General features: G+C 48.6%; 1 protein-coding gene across 4 annotated transcripts in view; it reads left to right on the top strand.

Moving 5' to 3' along the window:
* The first annotated feature begins 20382 nt into the window (after positions 1-20382).
* LOC138794573 (uncharacterized) overlaps positions 20383-23076 on the top strand; it is a 117427-nt gene continuing 114733 nt past the window's right edge. For all 4 annotated transcript variants that reach the window (XM_069973331.1, XM_069973332.1, XM_069973333.1 and 1 more), the window contains exon 1: positions 20383-20445. The gene's annotated coding sequence lies outside the window, so the exon portion shown is untranslated. The remainder of the gene's footprint in view (positions 20446-23076) is intronic.

The raw sequence follows: 23076 nt of genomic DNA on the forward strand, positions 1-23076 counted from the left end.
AGATGTCACCTGCAGTCCTATGTAACAGCACAGGTAATACAGGGGACAGGGGCACACTATAGGGGACCCCCTGCATTGCCTGAACACATAAACCAATATACTCACCTAATCCTGGCCCCGGTCCTCCTCTCTCCCGCCTGTCAGCTGCCGATGACGTCATCACTGACCTGCTGCAGGATCTGTCTGTGAGAGAGGTAAGTGAGATCCGCGCAGGGGGAGAGGAGGGGGGTGGCGGGGGGATTGCGCCAATTACATGGTCAGGGCAGGAGCTGGGCCTGGCAGCAGAACCTAGCCCGGCAGAATACTACTCAGGGGCCAATGGGCCCCGAAAGTGATGTTCTGCTCTGTTACATCCTAATGTGGGCGGCGCGGCATCGGAGCCCCGGAGCCTCGGGCGGCCGCCTAAACCGCCCACATTATAATCCGCCACTGCTTATATACTCAGGAGCAGTCTTCTCCCAGGCTGGCAGGAATCTTAGCGCCTACCGGAAGCAGCTGAAGCGGGGCATGGCCTCAGAACTCGCCATTTGTCGCGCCTCCTTCATTCTGTTTACATTTGCCTCGGCCTTTAGATCCTTTCCCGAACTTCTTATCAGTTCTAGTTTGGAAAGACCTTCGCCTGAAGCTGTTCCCTCCTTTGGAACGAAAAAACTTAAAGGGCTTTTTCTTGGAAGACTGTGGAACCGCTAAACCTTTCCCTTCTTCGGTCGGTTCCAAGATTTCCTCAAGCTGTGCGCCGATCAGTTGACCCGGCTGAAAGGGTAGGCTGCAGAATATGGATCGCCAGACCACGGTTTTATCCAGATGACCCGTCTTATGGAGTTAAGCAGCGCCATATTAGTATTTTCAGCCGTCTCCCGTCTTTCTAGCTGCTGCCGTTCCTGAGTTACAACTTTTTCTAAAACATGATCTATATCCAAGATAGGAAACTACATTTCCCATCATGCAATGCTTCTGCCTGAGGATGGTGAAGTAGCAGAGCTGAGACAATGAAGGAGATGATGACAGAGTAGCAGAGCTGAGTTGGCGGGGATGGCGTAGCAGAGCTGAGTTGGCGGGGATGGCGTAGCAGAGCTGAGTTGGCGGGGACGGCGTAGCAGAGCTGAGTTGGCGGGGACGGCGTAGCAGAGCTGAGTTGGCGGGGACGGCGTAGCAGAGCTGAGTTGGCGGGGACGGCGTAGCAGAGCTGAGTTGGCGGGGACGGCGTAGCAGAGCTGAGTTGGCGGGGACGGCGTAGCAGAGCTGAGTTGGCGGTGATGCGGGCGATTGCGAGGGGAGGAGTTTGTCGCAGGATGCAGAGCTAGTCGCGGGCGATCGCGCGCGGGGGGGGGGGGGTGCCGCGGGTAAGTGCGGAGGCTATGCTGCAGGTGAGTGAGGGATGCCAGGGGTGATGGGGGGGGCGGTCGGTTGTGGGGCGGGGAGCTGTGTGCTGCGGGTGAGTGCTGGACACAGGGGTGATGGGGGGGGGCGGTCGGTTGTGGGGCGGGGAGCTGTGTGCTGCGGGTGAGTGCTGGACACAGGGGTGATGGGGGGGGGGCGGTCGGTTGTGGGGCGGGGAGCTGTGTGCTGCGGGTGAGTGCTGGACACAGGGGTGATGGGGGGGGGCGGTCGGTTGTGGGGCGGGGAGCTGTGTGCTGCGGGTGAGTGCTGGACACAGGGGTGATGGGGGGGGGCGGTCGGTTGTGGGTCGGGGAGCTGTGTGCTGCGGGTGAGTGCTGGACACAGGGGTGAGCGGGTGGCTGCTGTTAGTTAGCTGATCACCGTCTCCCTCTGTAACAGCCGCCGCCCCATCAGTGTTCTCAGTCACCTCACTGTGCTGGGACTCAGTGAGGACACATGATGCCGTCTCAGAGGGTGGGGGCCAGGAGCAGGGAGCGTGTCGGAGTGGACTGAGGTCTGATGATTCTCTGCAATCCGTGGGGGTGAATGCAGCTGGATAACAGCAAAACTGTGCAGAATCCGTAATAACTTTATATTGGAAAGATGGAAAACTAGGGGTGGGTAACGTGTTCATGCAAAAATAACTTTGGGGGGATACCCCTTTAAGTCTGCTGCATGCAGATGCGCTTTCTTCAGCAGGACATCAGATTTTCTGTCCATTGCATCTCTCAATATGGACGAGTCCTCAGCTGGAAACAAAGTGGCTTTTGACAACATTACCACAGCTGTGTCCACTTGGCTTAGCCCAGAGTTCAGACTCTGCAGGGTCCAGACGGTAGACAGACTTGAATCTGGATCCCAACTCCACTCTCTTGTCAGGCCTTTTCCACTCTTTCTCCATGATCTGTTTGAGAACTTGGTGAGCTGACACCCTGGACTTCTTGCGGGGAAAGTAGTATAAGCTTTCCTTGTCTTGTGATGAAGTCTTATCCTTCCTCACCTCAATGATCTCTCTGATCAGCTTGTCTGCATGTTCCTTCTTAAAGAGGTAGTAGTCTTCCGCTACTATGTCCTCCGAGTCAGAGGAGGCTGTGTCTTCAGAATCAGCTAAAGAAGCAGAAGAGGAAGAGGAGGAGGAGGAGGATTCTCTCCTTTTAGAAGACTTCTTTCTTTTCTGAGGTGCAGCAGAGGTGGATTGCATGTGATTTTTCATCCAGGAAAAAAATGATCTGGCCTCAGTAAGGAAGGTAGAAGCCTCAGCCTGAGGGGAGGGGACGTTACTAGCATCAGCTGCCTCAGTGTTTGGCCGTTCCTGGTGGCAGGGCACACTGGTATTTGATCTAGGCCAGGAAACTCGCTGACCGATGCATGTAGTGGCCACATAACGCCCCAGCACCTAAGGCCTGGCACATATACCCCAGCACCTAAGGCCTGGCACATATACCCCAGCACCTAAGGCCTGGCACATATACCCCAGCACCTAAGGCCTGGCACACTACAGCAGCTGCCACATATACCCCAGCACCTAAGGCCTGGCACACTACAGCAGCTGCCACATATACCCCAGCACCTAAGGCCTGGCACAGTACAGCAGCTGCCACATATACCCCAGCACCTAAGGCCTGGCACACTACAGCAGCTGCCACATATACCCCAGCACCTAAGGCCTGGCACACTACAGCAGCTGCCACATATACCCCAGCACCTAAGGCCTGGCACACTACACATATACCCCAGCACCTAAGGCCTGGCACACTACAGCAGCAGCTGCCACATATGCCCCAGCACCTAAGGCCTGGCACACTACAGCAGCTGCCACATATACCCCAGCACCTAAGGCCTGGCACACTACACATATACCCCAGCACCTAAGGCCTGGCACACTACACCAGCTGCCACATATACCCCAGCACCTAAGGCCTGGCACACTACACCAGCTGCCACATATACCCCAGCACCTAAGGCCTGGCACACTACAGCAGCTGCCACATATACCCCAGCACCTAAGGCCTGGCACACTACACATATACCCCAGCACCTAAGGCCTGGCACACTACACCAGCTGCCACATATACCCCAGCACCTAAGGCCTGGCACACTACACCAGCTGCCACATATACCCCAGCACCTAAGGCCTGGCACACTACACCAGCTGCCACATATACCCCAGCACCTAAGGCCTGGCACACTACACCAGCTGCCACATATACCCCAGCACCTAAGGCCTGGCACACTACAGCAGCTGCCACATATACCCCAGCACCTAAGGCCTGGCACACTACACAAAAACCCCAGCACCTAAGGCCTGGCACACTACAGCAGCTGCCACATATACCCCAGCACCTAAGGCCTGGCACACTACACCAGCTGCCACATATACCCCAGCACCTAAGGCCTGGCACACTACAGCAGCTGCCACATATACCCCAGCACCTAAGGCCTGGCACACTACAGCAGCAGCTGCCACATATACCCAGCACCTAAGGCCTGGCACAGTACAGCAGCTGCCACATATACCCCAGCACCTAAGGCCTGGCACACTACAGCAGCAGCTGCCACATATACCCCAGCACCTAAGGCCTGCCACACTACACCAGCTGCCACATATACCCCAGCACCTAAGGCCTGGCACACTACACCAGCTGCCACATATACCCCAGCACCTAAGGCCTGGCACACTACACCAGCTGCCACATATACCCCAGCACCTAAGGCCTGGCACACTACACATATACCCCAGCACCTAAGGCCTGGCACACTACACCAGCTGCCACATATACCCCAGCACCTAAGGCCTGGCACACTACACCAGCTGCCACATATACCCCAGCACCTAAGGCCTGGCACACTACACCAGCTGCCACATATACCCCAGCACCTAAGGCCTGGCACACTACACCAGCTGCCACATATACCCCAGCACCTAAGGCCTGGCACACTACAGCAGCTGCCACATATACCCCAGCACCTAAGGCCTGGCACACTACACCAGCTGCCACATATACCCCAGCACCTAAGGCCTGGCACACTACAGCAGCTGCTGCCACATATACCCCAGCACCTAAGGCCTGGCACACTACAGCAGCTGCCACATATACCCCAGCACCTAAGGCCTGGCACACTACAGCAGCTGCTGCCACATATACCCCAGCACCTAAGGCCTGGCACACTACAGCAGCAGCTGCCACATATACCCCAGCACCTAAGGCCTGGCACACTACACCAGCTGCCACATATACCCCAGCACCTAAGGCCTGGCACACTACAGCAGCTGCCACATATACCCCAGCACCTAAGGCCTGGCACACTACAGCAGCTGCCACATATACCCCAGCACCTAAGGCCTGGCACACTACAGCAGCAGCTGCCACATATACCCCAGCACCTAAGGCCTGGCACACTACAGCAGCAGCTGCCACATATACCCCAGCACCTAAGGCCTGGCACACTACAGCAGCTGCCACATATACCCCAGCACCTAAGGCCTGGCACACTACAGCAGCTGCCACATATACCCCAGCACCTAAGGCCTGGCACACTACACCAGCTGCCACATATACCCCAGCACCTAAGGCCTGGCACACTACACCAGCTGCCACATATACCCCAGCACCTAAGGCCTGGCACACTACACCAGCTGCCACATATACCCCAGCACCTAAGGCCTGGCACACTACAGCAGCTGCCACATATACCCCAGCACCTAAGGCCTGGCACACTACACCAGCTGCCACATATACCCCAGCACCTAAGGCCTGGCACACTACAGCAGCTGCTGCCACATATACCCCAGCACCTAAGGCCTGGCACACTACAGCAGCTGCCACATATACCCCAGCACCTAAGGCCTGGCACACTACAGCAGCTGCTGCCACATATACCCCAGCACCTAAGGCCTGGCACACTACAGCAGCAGCTGCCACATATACCCCAGCACCTAAGGCCTGGCACACTACAGCAGCTGCCACATATACCCCAGCACCTAAGGCCTGGCACACTACAGCAGCTGCCACATATACCCCAGCACCTAAGGCCTGGCACACTACACCAGCTGCCACATATACCCCAGCACCTAAGGCCTGGCACACTACAGCAGCTGCCACATATACCCCAGCACCTAAGGCCTTGCACACTACAGCAGCTGCCACATATACCCCAGCACCTAAGGCCTGGCACACTACAGCAGCAGCTGCCACATATACCCCAGCACCTAAGGCCTGGCACACTACAGCAGCAGCTGCCACATATACCCCAGCACCTAAGGCCTGGCACACTACAGCAGCTGCCACATATACCCCAGCACCTAAGGCCTGGCACACTACACCAGCTGCCACATATACCCCAGCACCTAAGGCCTGGCACACTACACCAGCTGCCACATATACCCCAGCACCTAAGGCCTGGCACACTACAGCAGCTGCCACATATACCCCAGCACCTAAGGCCTGGCACACTACTACACCAGCTGCCACATATACCCCAGCACCTAAGGCCTGGCACACTACAGCAGCTGCCACATATACCCCAGCAACTAAGGCCTGGCACACTACACATATACCCCAGCACCTAAGGCCTGGCACACTACACCAGCTGCCACATATACCCCAGCCCCTAAGGCCTGGCACACTACAGCAGCTGCCACATATACCCCAGCACCTAAGGCCTGGCACACTACACCAGCTGCCACATATACCCCAGCACCTAAGGCCTGACACACTACAGCAGCAGCTGCCACATATGCCCCAGCACCTAAGGCCTGGCACACTACAGCAGCTGCCACATATACCCCAGCAACTAAGGCCTGGCACACTACACATATACCCCAGCACCTAAGGCCTGGCACACTACACCAGCTGCCACATATACCCCAGCACCTAAGGCCTGGCACACTACAGCAGCAGCTGCCACATATACCTCAGCACCAAGGCCTGGCACACTACAGCAGCTGCTGCCACATATACCCCAGCACCTAAGGCCTGGCACACTACACCAGCTGCCACATATACCCCAGCACCTAAGGCCTGGCACACTACACCAGCTGCCACATATACCCCAGCACCTAAGGCCTGGCACACTACACCAGCTGCCACATATACCCCAGCACCTAAGGCCTGGCACACTACAGCAGCTGCCACATATACCCCAGCACCTAAGGCCTGGCACACTACACCAGCTGCCACATATACCCCAGCACCTAAGGCCTGGCACACTACACCAGCTGCCACATATACCCCAGCACCTAAGGCCTGGCACACTACAGCAGCTGCCACATATACCCCAGCACCTAAGGCCTGGTACACTACAGCAGCTGCCACATATACCCCAGCACCTGAGGCCTGGCACACTACAGCAGCTGCCACATATACGGGTATATCAGGGTGGGTGGGTGTGTATAGAGCAGTGATTTGCAACCAGTGTGCCGTGGCACATGGTCGGGTGTGCCGCGGGGAAAGTTCCCCAAACTATGGTGCCCCTGTGTTTTGTTCCCCGGCAATGCGCAGCGAAACATGGGGGAGAGAAGCGCAGGAGAGAAGCAGGGGGAGAAGTATGATGGAGAGAAGCACAGGGGGGAGAAGCACAGGAGAGAAGTATGGGGGAGAGAAGTACAGGAGAGAAGCAGGGGGGAGAAGTATGATGGAGAGAAGCACAGGGGGGAGAAGCAGAGGGGAGAAATATGGTGGAGAGAAGCACAGGAGAGAATCAGGGGGGAGAAGCATGGGGGAGAGAAGCACAGGAGAGAAGCAGGGGGGAGAAGTATGGTGGAGAGAAGCATGGGGGAGAGAAGCAGGGGGGAGAAGTATGGGGGAGAGAAGCACAGGGGGGAGAAGCACAGGAGAGAAGTATGGGGGAGAGAAGTACAGGAGAGAAGCAGGGGGGAGAAGTATGATGGAGAGAAGCACAGGGGGGAGAAGCAGAGGGGAGAAATATGGTGGAGAGAAGCACAGGAGAGAAGCAGGGGGGAGAAGCCTGGGGGTTGAGAAGCACAGGAGAGAAGCAGGGGGGAGAAGTATGGTGGAGAGAAGCACAGGAGAGAAGCATGGGGGAGAGAAGCAGGGGGGAGAAGTATGGGGGAGAGAAGCAGGGGGAGAAGTATGGTGGAGAGAAGCACAGGAGAGAAGCAGGGGGGAGAAGCATGGGGGAGAGAAGCACAGGAGAGAAGCACAGGGGGGAGAAGCAGAGGGGAGAAATATGGTGGAGAGAAGCACAGGAGAGAATCAGGGGGGAGAAGCATGGGGAGAGAAGCACAGGAGAGAAGCAGGGGGAGAAGTATGGTGGAGAGAAGCACAGGAGAGAAGCATGGGGGAGAGAAGCAGGGGGGAGAAGTATGGGGGAGAGAAGCACAGGGGGGAGAAGCACAGGAGAGAAGTATGGGGGAGAGAAGTACAGGAGAGAAGCAGGGGGGAGAAGTATGATGGAGAGAAGCACAGGGGGGAGAAGCAGAGGGGAGAAATATGGTGGAGAGAAGCACAGGAGAGAAGCAGGGGGGAGAAGCCTGGGGGTTGAGAAGCACAGGAGAGAAGCAGGGGGGAGAAGTATGGTGGAGAGAAGCACAGGAGATAAGCATGGGGGAGAGAAGCAGGGGGGAGAAGTATGGGGGAGAGAAGCACAGGAGAGAAGCAGGGGGAGAAGTATGGTGGAGAGAAGCACAGGAGAGAAGCAGGGGGAGAAGTATGGTGGAGAGAAGCACAGTAGAGTAGTAGGGGGGAGAAGTATGGTGGAGAGAAGCATGGGGGAGAGAAGCACAGGAGAGAAGTATGGTAAAGAGAAGCACAGGAGAGAAGCAGGGGGGAGAAGTATGGTGGAGAGAAGCACAGGAGAGAAGTAGGGGGGAGAAGTATGGTGGAGAGAAGTAGGGGGGAGAGAAGCACAGGAGAGAAGCATGGGGGGAGAAGTATGGTGGAGAGAAGCATGGGGGAGAGAAGCACAGGGGAGAGAAGCACAGGAGAGAAGTATGGTGGAGAGAAGCACAGGAGAGAAGCAGGGGGGAGAAGCACAGGGGAGAGAAGCACAGGAGAGAAGTATGGTGAAGAGAAGCACAGGAGAGAAGCAGGGGGGAGAAGTATGGTGGAGAGAAGCAGGGGGGAGAAGTATGGTGGAGAGAAGTAGGGGGGAGAAGTATGGTGGAGAGAAGTAGGGGGGAGAAGTATGGTGGAGAGAAGCACAGGAGAGAAGCATGGGGGAGAAGTATGGTGGAGAGAAGTAGGGGGGAGAAGTATGGTGGAGAGAAGCACAGGAGAGAAGCAGGGGGGAGAAGTATGGTGGAGAGAAGCACAGGAGAGAAGCAGGGGGGAGAAGTATGGTGGAGAGAAGCACAGGAGAGAAGCATGGGGGGAGAAGTATGGTGGAGAGAAGCACAGGAGAGAAGCAGGGGGGAGAAGTATGGTGGAGAGAAGTACAGGAGAGAAGCATGGGGGGAGAAGTATGGTGGAGAGAAGCACTGGAGAGAAGCACAGGAGAGAAGTATGGTGGAGAGAAGCACAGGAGAGAAGTAGGGGGGAGAGAAGCACAGGAGAGAAGCACAGGGGGAGAAGAAAACAGGCCCAGGTTTCACACTGATTGAGTATAAATACATTTAGAATCTATATTATTAACTATATGTATAACATGTCCTGTTTTAGTGCCATTTTGGTTGGTGGTGTGCCCCTGGATTTTTTAAGTATAAAAGTGTGCCGTGGCTCAAAAAAGGTTGAAAATCACTGGTATAGAGTATATACCGGTATATATCAGGGTTGGTGTGTGTATATATAGTATATACCGGTGTATATCAGGGTGGGTGGGTGTATATAGAGTATATACCGGTATATATCAGGGTTGGTGTGTGTATATACTGGTATATATCAGGGTTGGTGTGTGTATATACTGGTATATATCAGGGTGGGCGGGTGGATATAGAGTATATACCGGTATATATCAGGGTTGGTGTGTATATATAGTATATACCGGTATATATCAGGGTTGGTGTGTGTATATACTGGTATATATCAGGGTGGGTGGGTGGATATAGAGTATATACCAGTATATATCAGGGTGGGTGGGTGGGTGGATATAGAGTATATACCGGTATATATCAGGGTTGTTGTGTGTGTGTATATAGGGTATATATCAGTGATAAGTTTAAATTTAGATGTTGATCCGTCTCTATGGAGAAAAGTCAAATACCCAGGTATAAGATGGTTTCAAATATATCTGTATAGCAGCTGCAGTTCTGTTTGCATCTTAAAATCACGGACACAGAGACTCTGATATACGTATCAGTAATGTAAGTTTGAGAAGCGCCCCCTTTATTGATGTGTGTTAATTTTTATAGACAGAAAATGGGGCGGTACTACACATGCGCAGTGTATTCATATAAAGTATGTAAACGTTCAACACAGGAGGGGTCATAGGTCACAGGACACATACATGTCACTCTCTGATAGGTCACAGGACACATGTCACGCTCTGATAGGTCACAGGACACATATCACACTCTGATAGGTCACAGGACACATATCACTCTGATAGGTCACAGGACACATACATATCACACTCTGATAGGTCACAGGACACACACATGTCACTCTCTGATAGGTCACAGGACACATATCACTCTGATAGGTCACAGGACACATCACACTCTGATAGGTCACAGGACACATGTCACACTCTGATAGGTCACACGACACATACATGTCACACTCTGATAGGTCACAGGACACATACATGTCACTCTGATAGGTCACAGGACACACACATGTCACACTGATAGGTCACAGACACATGTCACACTCTGATAGGTCACAGGACACACACATGTCACACTCTGATAGGTCACAGGACACATGTCACACTCTGATAGGTCACAGGACACATATCACTCTCTGATAGGTCACAGGACACATGTCACACTCTGATAGGTCACAGGACACATGTCACACTCTGATAGGTCACAGGACACCTATCACACTCTGATAGGTCACAGGACACATATCACACTCTGATAGGTCACAGGACACATGTCACTCTGATAGGTCACAGGACACATACATGTCACACTCTGATAGGTCACAGGACACATGTCACTCTGATAGGTCACAGGACACATACATGTCACACTCTGATAGGTCACAGGACACATATCACTCTCTGATAGGTCACAGGACACATACATGTCACACTGATAGGTCACAGGACACATATCACACTCTGATAGGTCACAGGACACATATCACACTCTGATAGGTCACAGGACACATATCACACTCTGATAGGTCACAGGACACATATCACACTCTGATAGGTCACAGGACACATGTCACTCTCTGATAGGTCACAGGACACATACATGTCATACTCTGATAGGTCACAGGACACATATCACTCTCTGATAGGTCACAGGACACATATCACTCTGATAGGTCACAGGACACACACATGTCACACTCTGATAGGTCACAGGACACATATCACTCTGATAGGTCACAGGACACACACATGTCACACTCTGATAGGTCACAGGACACATATCACTCTGATAGGTCACAGGACACATATCACACTCTGATAGGTCACAGGACACATATCACACTCTGATAGGTCACAGGACACATACATGTCACTCTGATAGGTCACAGGACACACATCACTCTCTGATAGGTCACAGGACACATACATGTCACACTCTGATAGGTCACAGGACACATACATGTCACTCTGATAGGTCACAGGACACATACATGTCACACTCTGATAGGTCACAGGACACATGTCACTCTGATAGGTCACAGGACACATACATGTCACACTCTGATAGGTCACAGGACACATGTCACACTCTGATAGGTCACAGGACACATGTCACACTCTGATAGGTCACAGGACACATGTCACACTCTGATAGGTCACAGGACACATGTCACACTCTGATAGGTCACAGGACACATGTCACACTCTGATAGGTCACAGGACACATGTCACACTCTGATAGGTCACAGGACACATGTCACACTCTGATAGGTCACAGGACACATATCACTCTGATAGGTCACAGGACACATACATGTCACTCTCTGATAGGTCACAGGACACATATCACAATCTGATAGGTCACAGGACACATACATGTCACACTCTGATAGGTCACAGGACACATACATGTCACTCTCTGATAGGTCACAGGACACATACATGTCACACTCTGATAGGTCACAGGACACATGTCACACTCTGATAGGTCACAGGACACATGTCACACTCTGATAGGTCACAGGACACATATCACTCTGATAGGTCACAGGACACATACATGTCACTCTCTGATAGGTCACAGGACACATACATGTCACTCTCTGATAGGTCACAGGACACATATCACAATCTGATAGGTCACAGGACACATGTCACACTCTGATAGGTCACAGGACACATGTCACACTCTGATAGGTCACAGGACACATATCACACTCTGATAGGTCACAGGACACATACATATCACTCTGATAGGTCACAGGACACATGTCACACTCTGATAGGTCACAGGACACATACATGTCACACTCTGATAGGTCACAGGACACATGTCACACTCTGATAGGTCACAGGACACATACATATCACTCTCTGATAGGTCACAGGACACATGTCACACTCTGATAGGTCACAGGACACATACATGTCACACTCTGATAGGTCACAGGACACATATCACACTCTGATAGGTCACAGGACACATATCACACTCTGATAGGTCACAGGACACATACATGTCACTCTGATAGGTCACAGGACACATGTCACACTCTGATAGGTCACAGGACACATACATGTCACACTCTGATAGGTCACAGGACACATGTCACACTCTGATAGGTCACAGGACACATACATATCACTCTCTGATAGGTCACAGGACACATGTCACTCTCTGATAGGTCACAGGACACATGTCACACTCTGATAGGTCACAGGACACATACATGTCACACTCTGATAGGTCACAGGACACATGTCACTCTGATAGGTCACAGGACACATACATGTCACACTCTGATAGGTCACAGGACACATGTCACTCTGATAGGTCACAGGACACATACATGGACAAATATATTAAATGTATGTATACTAATGCTCGAAGCCTCACTAATAAAGCTGAGGAATTAGAACTCATAATGGTTGAAGAGAAATATGATATAGTGGGGATAAGCGAGACATAGCTGGACGAGACCTATGACTGGGCGGTTAATATCCAGGGTTATAGTCTATTCAGAAATTACTGTAAAAATAAGAAAGGGGGAGGGGTCTGTCTATATGTTAAATCATGCCTTAAGCCTATTCTGCGGGAGGATATAAGTGATGATAATGTGGAGTCTCTTTGGGTAGAAATGAGGGGAGGGACGAAGAATAATAAAATTCTTATAGGATTGAGTTATAAACCTCCAAGTATAGTGGAAGAATCAGAAAATCTTCTTATAAGACAAATAGATGCGGCAGCGAAGCACTATAACTACCCAATATATATAGGAAAGCAGAAACCTGCAGCTCTAGGAAGGGAAGCGTGTTTTTGGAAATAGTAGTAGTAGTAGATAATTACCTTTCCCAACTAGTAGAGGAACCAACAAGAGGGGGGGCCCTTCTGGACCTGATCTTAACCAATAGGCCCGACAGAATATCAAAAATAGAGGTGGTAATAGTGACCATAATATAGTAAGTTTTCAATTATCCTTCAATAAAATAATTAGCAGAGGGGCTACAAAAACATTAAATTTCAGGAAGGCTAATTTCCAAAAACTAAGAGGGGACCTTGGGAACATAGACTGGGACAATGCCTTCAGAAATAAAAGTACACAAGAGAAATGGGACATATGTAAGAGCATCCTGGGTAAATCGTGTGAACGACACATACCATATGGGAATAAACGTAGTAGAAATAAGAGAAATCCAATGTGGTAACTTCAGCTGTAAGGGGGGCAATAAATGATAAGAAACAAGCATTCAGACTACTAAAACAAGAAGGTAGTGGGGAAGAATTGAGCGACTATAGACAGAAGAATAGAATGTGTAAAACGCAAATAAAAGAAGCAAAAATAGCAACAGAAAGAAGGATAGCCACAGAAAGTAATAGGAATCCCAAAATGTTCTTCACCTATATAAATAACAAAAGACTTAAAACCGAAAATGTTGGTCCCCTCAAAAATAATCTGGGTGTAATGGTGGAGGGGGAAGAGGAAAAGGCCAATCTACTAAATACATTCTTCTCTACTGTATTCACAGAGGCGAATCCCATAACAGACGATATGACTAGGGATAATGTTAATCCTCCCATAAATCTCACCTGCCTAACACAACAAGAAGTGGGGAAACGCCTTAAAACATTAAAATCCATAAGTCACCAGGCCCAGAAGGTCCATCCTAGAGTTTTGCAAGAATTAAATACTGTGTTGGACAGACAGATATTCCTAATATTTAAAGATTCTATTACGACAGGGATTCTTCCACAGGACTGGCGCATAGCTAATGTGGTACCAATATTCAAGAAGGGGTCAAGGAGTGATCCTGGAAACTACAGGCCTGTAAGTCTAACATCTATAGTAGGTAAAGTATTTGAGGGGATTGTAAGAGATGCTATATTGCAGTATCTTAATGAAAATAATCTTATGACGCAGCACCAGCATGGATTTATGAGGGATCGGTCCTGTCAGACTAATCTGATCGGCTTCTATGAAGAGGTAAGTTATAGACTGGACCTGGGGGAGGCTGTGGATGTTGTGTATCTGGACTTTTCAAAGGCATTTGATACTGTGCCGCATGAAAGGTCGGGCTACAAAATGAGGATGCTGGGACTCGGGGAAAACGTATGCAAATGGGTAAGTAACTGGTTGTGTGATAGAAAACAGAGGGTGGTCATTGATGGAACATATTCAGATTGGGTTTTAGTTACTAGTGGGGTACCTCAGGGGTCAGTGTTGGGTCCACTTCTTTTTAATATTTTTATTAATGATCTTGTAGAGGGGCTACAGAGTAGAATCTCCATTTTTGCAGATGATACTAAACTGGGTAAAGTAATCAGTACAGAGGAGGATAATATCATATTACAGAGGGATTTGGAGAAGCTAGAAGCTTGGGCGGAGAAATGGCAAATGATGTATAATGTGGATAAATGTAAGGTTATGCATTTGGGCCATAGAAATAATAAGTACAGTTATGTGCTAAATAATAAAACACTGGGTAACCCTGCTGCCGAAAAGGACCTGGGGGTATTGGTGGACAGTAACCTCATCTATAGTGATCAGTGCCAGGCAGCAGCTGCCAAGGCTAATAAAATAATGGGAGGCATCAATAGAGGTCGAGATGCTAAAGATGAGAACATAGTTTTGCCTCTTTATAAATCACTGGTCAGACCACACATGGTATATACTGTGTACAGTTTTGGGCACCGGTATATAAGAAGGACATAGCTGAACTGGAGCGGGTGCAGAGGAGGGCAACAAAGGTCACTAAGGGAATGGGTGGGTTACAGGACCAGGACAGGTTATCACGCTTGGGGTTATTTACGCTAGAAAAAAGACGTCTTAGGGGCAATCTGATCACAATGTACAAATATATGAATGGACAGTACAGAGATCTTTGTAGGGGTCTCCTTACTCCTAGGTCTGTAACCATAAGGGGGCATCCTCTACGTCTAGAGGAAAGAAGATTTTATCATCAGCATCGACGCGGGTTCTTTACTGTACGAGCGGTAAGACTGTGGGACTCTCTGCCACATGAGGTTGTCATGGCCGATTCATTAAATAAGTTTATGGGAGGACTTGATACTTTTCTTGAACAATATAATATTACAAGTTATGGGCATTAGATTTCTGGTGATACGTTGATCCGGGGATTGTTCTGGTTGCCATTGCAGTCGGGGGGGGGGGGGGGGGGGGGGGGAGGGGGGGGAGTTTCTCCATGTGGTGGGGCGGTTGTCTTCTGCCCCATGGGGGTTTTTCGCCTTCCTGGATCGACACAGTAGGATTCTCCTAGGTTGAACCTGATGGACTCTTGTCTTCTTTCAACCTTGTTTACTATGTTACTATGTTACTATGTCACACTCTGATAGGTCACAGGACACATGTCACACTCTGATAGGTCACAGGACACATATCACACTCTGATAGGTCACAGGACACATACATGTCACGCTCTGATAGGTCACAGGACACATACATGTCACACTCTGATAGGTCACAGGACACATATCACACTCTGATAGGTCACAGGACACATGTCACACTCTGATAGGTCACAGGACACATGTCACACTCTGATAGGTCACAGGACACATATCACACTCTGATAGGTCACAGGACACATACATGTCACACTCTGATAGGTCACAGGACACATACATATCACACTCTGATAGGTCACAGGACACACACATGTCACTCTCTGATAGGTCACAGGACACATACATATCACTCTGATAGGTCACAGGACACATGTCAACTCTCTGATAGGTCACAGGACACATGTCACACTCTGATAGGTCACAGGACACATACATGTCACACTCTGATAGGTCACAGCACACATGTCACACTCTGATAGGTCACAGGACACATATCACACTCTGATAGGTCACAGGACACATACATGTCACTCTCTGATAGGTCACAGGACACATGTCACTCTGATAGGTCACAGGACACATATCACTCTGATAGGTCACAGGACACATACATGTCACACTCTGATAGGTCACAGGACACATACATGTCACACTCTGATAGGTCACAGGACACATGTCACAGTCTGATAGGTCACAGGACACATACATGTCACTCTCTGATAGGTCACAGGACACATATCACTCTGATAGGTCACAGGACACATGTCACACTCTGATAGGTCACAGGACACATATCACTCTGATAGGTCACAGGACACATGTCACACTCTGATAGGTCACAGGACACATACATGTCACACTCTGATAGGTCACAGGACACATACATGTCACACTCTGATAGGTCACAGGACACATACATGTCACTCTCTGATAGGTCACAGGACACATACATATCACACTCTGATAGGTCACAGGACACATATCACACTCTGATAGGTCACAGGACACATATCACACTCTGATAGGTCACAGGACACATACATGTCACACTCTGATAGGTCACAGGACACATGTCACACTCTGATAGGTCACAGGACACATGTCACACTCTGATAGGTCACAGGACACATGTCACACTCTGATAGGTCACAGGACACATACATGTCACTCTCTGATAGGTCACAGGACACATATCACACTCTGATAGGTCACAGGACACATATCACACTCTGATAGGTCACAGGACACATACATATCACTCTGATAGGTCACAGGACACATACATATCACTCTGATAGGTCACAGGACACATATCACACTCTGATAGGTCACAGGACACATATCACACTCTGATAGGTCATAGGACACATGTCACACTCTGATAGGTCACAGGACACATACATATCACTCTGATAGGTCACAGGACACATACATGTCACACTCTGATAGGTCACAGGACACATGTCACACTCTGATAGGTCACAGGACACATACATATCACTCTGATAGGTCACAGGACACATATCACACTCTGATAGGTCACAGGACACATGTCACACTCTGATAGGTCACAGGACACATATCACTCTGATAGGTCACAGGACACATGTCACACTCTGATAGGTCACAGGACACATACATGTCACACTCTGATAGGTCACAGGACACACACATGTCACACTCTGATAGGTCACAGGACACATACATATCACTCTGATAGGTCACAGGACACATACATGTCACACTCTGATAGGTCACAGGACACATATCACAATCTGATAGGTCACAGGACACATATCACACTCTGATAGGTCACAGGACACATACATGTCACACTCTGATAGGTCACAGGACACATCACACTCTGATAGGTCACAGGACACATATCACACTCTGATAGGTCACAGGACACATGTCACTCTCTGATAGGTCACAGGACACATACATGTCACACTCTGATAGGTCACAGGACACATACATGTCACACTCTGATAGGTCACAGGACACATACATGTCACTCTCTGATAGGTCACAAGACACATACATATCACACTCTGATAGGTCACAGGACACATATCACACTCTGATAGGTCACAGGACACATATCACTCTCTGATAGGTCACAGGACACATATCACTCTGATAGGTCACAGGACACATATCACTCTGATAGGTCACAGGACACATATCACACTCTGATAGGTCACAGGACACATACATGTCACTCTCTGATAGGTCACAGGACACATATCACTCTGATAGGTCACAGGACACATACATATCACTCTGATAGGTCACAGGACACATATCACTCTGATAGGTCACAGGACACATGTCACACTCTGATAGGTCACAGGACACATGTCACACTCTGATAGGTCACAGGACACATATCACTCTGATAGGTCACAGGACACATATCACACATATCACACTCTGATAGGTCACAGGACACATACATGTCACTCTCTGATAGGTCACAGGACACATATCACTCTGATAGGTCACAGGACACATACATATCACTCTGATAGGTCACAGGACACATGTCACACTCTGATAGGTCACAGGACACATACATATCACTCTGATAGGTCACAGGACACACACATGTCACTCTGATAGGTCACAGGACACATATCACTCTCTGATAGGTCACAGGACACATACATGTCACACTCTGATAGGTCACAGGACACATATCACACTCTAATAGGTCACAGGACACATACATGTCACTCTCTGATAGGTCACAGGACACATATCACTCTGATAGGTCACAGGACACATACATATCACTCTGATAGGTCACAGGACACATGTCACACTCTGATAGGTCACAGGACACATACATATCACTCTGATAGGTCACAGGACACACACATGTCACTCTGATAGGTCACAGGACACATATCACTCTCTGATAGGTCACAGGACACATACATGTCACACTCTGATAGGCCACAGGACACATACATGTCACACTCTGATAGGTCACAGGACACATATCACACTCTGATAGGTCACAGGACACATGTCACACTCTGATAGGTCACAGGACACATACATATCACTCTCTGATAGGTCACAGGACACATGTCACACTCTGATAGGTCACAGGACACACACACATGTCACACAAGATGCACAAGCTCATCGAAATTGGACAGTAGAAGATTGGAAAAACGTTGCCTGGTCTGATGAGTCTCGATTTCTGCTGCGACATTCGGATGGTAGGGTCAGAATTTGGCGTCAACAACATGAAAGCATGGATCCATCCTGCCTTGTATCAACGGTTCAGGCTGGTGGTGGTGGTGTCATGGTGTGGGGAATATTTTCTTGGCACTCTTTGGGCCCCTTGGTACCAATTGAGCATGGTTGTAACGCCACAGCCTACCTGAGTATTGTTGCTGACCATGTCCATCCCTTTATGACCACAATGGACCCAACATCTGATGGCGACTTTCAGCAGGATAATGCGCCATGTCATAAAGCTAGAATCATCTCAGACTGGTTTCTTGAACATGACAATGAGGTCACTGTACTCCAATGGCCTCCACAGTCACCAGATCTCAATCCAATAGAGCATCTTTGGGATGTGGTGGAACGGGAGATTGGCATCATGGATGTGCAGCCGACAAATCTGCGGCAACTGTGTGATGTCATCATGTCAATATGGACCAAAATCTCTGAGGAAGCTTCCAGCACCTTGTTGTATCTATGCCACCAAGAATTGGGGCCGTTCTGAAGGCAAAAGGGGGTCCGACCCGTTACTAGCATGGTGTACCTAATAAAGTGGCCGCTGAGTGTATATCAGGGTTGGTGTGTGTATATACCAGTATATATGAGGGTGGGTGTATATAGAGTATATACCGGTATATATCAGGGTTGGTGTGTGTATATAGAGTATATACCGGTATATATGAGGGTGGGTGTGTGTATATAGAGTATATACTGGTACATATCAGGGTTGGTGTGTGTATATACCAGTATATATGAGGGTGGGTGTATATAGAGTATATACCGGTATATATCAGGGTTGGTGTGTGTATATAGAGTATATACCGGTATATATGAGGGTGGGTGTGTGTATATAGAGTATATACTGGTATATATCAGGGTTGGTGTGTGTATATACCAGTATATATGAGGGTGGGTGTATATAGAGTATATACCGGTATATATCAGGGTGGGTGTGTGTATATAGAGTATATACCAGTATATATCAGGGTTGGTGTGTGTATATACCAGTATATATGAGGGTGGGTGTGTGTATATAGAGTATATACCGGTATATATCAGGGTGGGTGTGTGTATATAGAGTATATACCAGTATATATCAGGGTTGGTGTGTGTATATAGAGTATATAACGGTATATATCAGGGTTGGTGTGTGTATATACCAGTATATATGAGGGTGGGTGTGTGTATATAGAGTATATACCAGTATATATGAGGGTGGGTGTATATAGAATATATACCAGTATATATCAGGGTTGGTGTGTGTATATACCAGTATATATGAGGGTGGGTGTATATAGAGTATATACCGGTATATATGAGGGTTGGTGTGTATATACCAGTATATATGAGGGTGGGTGTGTGTATATAGAGTATATACCGGTATATATCAGGGTGGGTGTGTGTATATAGAGTATATACCGGTATATATCAGGGTGGGTGTGTGTATATAGAGTATATACCAGTATATATCAGGGTTGGTGTGTGTATATACCGGTATATATGAGGGTGGGTGTATATAGAGTATATACCGGTATATCTCAGGGCTGCTGGACGCAGTGGGGATTTCTGGGTAATGTAGTTTCTTTCTCTCTTCCTTTTATTCTGTCTCTCGTATAAAGACTACACATCCCACAATGCAGCGGGCGGGAGCTCCCAGGGTTCCTGGTACTCAGGCTCCGCCCACTGCTCATCCTTACTGCACGTTATACAGATATCATCCTCACTATATACAGGTAGGAGGGGTCTCTATATGTGCTGTGTATATACAGGTAGGAGGGGTCTCTATATGTGTGTATATACAGGTAGGAGGGGTCTCTATGTCCTGTGTATATACAGGTAGGAGGGGTCTCTATATGTGTGTATATACAGGTAGGAGGGGTCTCTATATGTGTGTATATACAGGTAGGAGGGGTCTCTATGTGTGTGTATATACAGGTAGGAGGGGTCTCTATATGTGCTGTGTATATACAGGTAGGAGGGGTCTCTATATATGTGTGTATATACAGGTAGGAGGGGTCTCTATATGTCCTGTGTATATACAGGTAGGAGGGGTCTCTATATGTGTGTGTATATACAGGTAGGAGGGGTCTCTATATGTGTGTGTATATACAGGTAGGAGGGGTCTCTATATATGTGTGTATATACAGGTAGGAGGGGTCTCTATATGTGTATATACAGGTAGGAGGGGTCTCTATATGTGCTGTGTATATACAGGTAGGAGGGGTCTCTATATGTGTGTATATACAGGTAGGAGGGGTCTCTATATGTGTGTATATACAGGTAGGAGGGGTCTCTATATGTGTGTATATACAGGTAGGAGGGGTCTCTATATGTGTGTATATACAGGTAGGAGGGGTCTCTATATGTGCTGTGTATATACAGGTAGGAGGGGTCTCTATATGTGCTGTGTATATACAGGTAGGAGGGGTCTCTATATGTGCTGTGTATATACAGGTAGGAGGGGTCTCTATATGTGTATATACAGGTAGGAGAGGTCTCTATATGTGTGTATATACAGGTAGGAGGGGTCTCTATATGTCCTGTGTATATACAGGTAGGAGGGGTCTCTATATGTGTGTATATACAGGTAGGAGGGGTCTCTATATGTGCTGTGTATATACAGGTAGGAGGGGTCTCTATATGTGTGTATATACAGGTAGGAGGGGTCTCTATATGTGCTGTGTATATACAGGTAAGAGGGGTCTCTATATGTCCTGTGTATATACAGGTAGGAGGGGTCTCTATATGTCCTGTGTATATACAGGTAGGAGGGGTCTCTATATGTCCTGTGTATATACAGGTAGGAGGGGTCTCTATATGTGTGTATATACAGGTAGGAGGGGTCTCTATATGTGCTGTGTATATACAGGTAAGAGGGGTCTCTATATGTCCTGTGTATATACAGGTAGGAGGGGTCTCTATATGTCCTGTGTATATACAGGTAGGAGGGGTCTCTATATGTGCTGTGTATATACAGGTAGGAGGGGTCTCTATATGTGTGTATATACAGGTAGGAGGGGTCTCTATATGTGTGTATATACAGGTAGGAGGGGTCTATATGTGTGTGTATATACAGGTAGGAGGGGTCTCTATATGTGTGTATATACAGGTAGGAGGGGTCTCTATATGTGTGTATATACAGGTAGGAGGGGTCTCTATATGTCCTGTGTATATACAGGTAGGAGGGGTCTCTATATGTCCTGTGTATATACAGGTAGGAGGGGTCTCTATATGTGTGTATATACAGGTAGGAGGGGTCTCTATATGTGCTGTGTATATACAGGTAAGAGGGGTCTCTATATGTGCTGTGTATATACAGGTAGGAGGGGTCTCTATATGTGTGTATATACAGGTAGGAGGGGTCTCTATATGTGTGTATATACAGGTAGGAGGGGTCTATATGTGTGTGTATATACAGGTAGGAGGGGTCTCTATATGTGTGTATATACAGGTAGGAGGGGTCTCTATATGTCCTGTGTATATACAGGTAGGAGGGGTCTCTATATGTGTGTATATACAGGTAGGAGGGGTCTCTATATGTGTGTATATACAGGTAGGAGGGGTCTCTATATGTCCTGTGTATATACAGGTAGGAGGGGTCTCTATATGTGTGTATATACAGGTAGGAGGGGTCTCTATATGTGTGTATATACAGGTAGGAGGGGTCTCTATATGTGCTGTGTATATACAGGTAGGAGGGGTCTCTATATGTCCTGTGTATATACAGGTAGGAGGGGTCTCTATATGTGCTGTGTATATACAGGTAGGAGGTGTCTCTATATGTCCTGTGTATATACAGGTAGGAGGGGTCTCTATATGTCCTGTGTATATACAGGTAGGAGGGGTCTCTATATGTGTATATACAGGTAGGAGGGGTCTCTATATATCCTGTGTATATACAGGTAGGAGGGGTCTCTATATGTGTGTATATACAGGTAGGAGGGGTCTCTATATGTGCTGTGTATATACAGGTAGGAGGGGTCTCTATATGTGTGTATATACAGGTAGGAGGGGTCTCTATATGTGTATATACAGGTAGGAGGGGTCTCTATATGTGCTGTGTATATACAGGTAGGAGGGGTCTCTATATGTGTGTATATACAGGTAGGAGGGGTCTCTATATGTGTATATACAGGTAGGAGAGGTCTCTATATGTGCTGTGTATATACAGGTAGGAGGGGTCTCTATATGTGTATATACAGGTAGGAGGGGTCTCTATATGTGTATATACAGGTAGGAGGGGTCTCTATATATCCTGTGTATATACAGGTAGGAGGGGTCTCTATATGTGTGTATATACAGGTAGGAGGGGTCTCTATATGTGCTGTGTATATACAGGTAGGAGGGGTCTCTATATGTGTGTA

Source organism: Dendropsophus ebraccatus, chromosome 6, assembly GCF_027789765.1.
Source record: "Dendropsophus ebraccatus isolate aDenEbr1 chromosome 6, aDenEbr1.pat, whole genome shotgun sequence".
Classification (NCBI taxonomy): domain Eukaryota; kingdom Metazoa; phylum Chordata; class Amphibia; order Anura; family Hylidae; genus Dendropsophus; species Dendropsophus ebraccatus.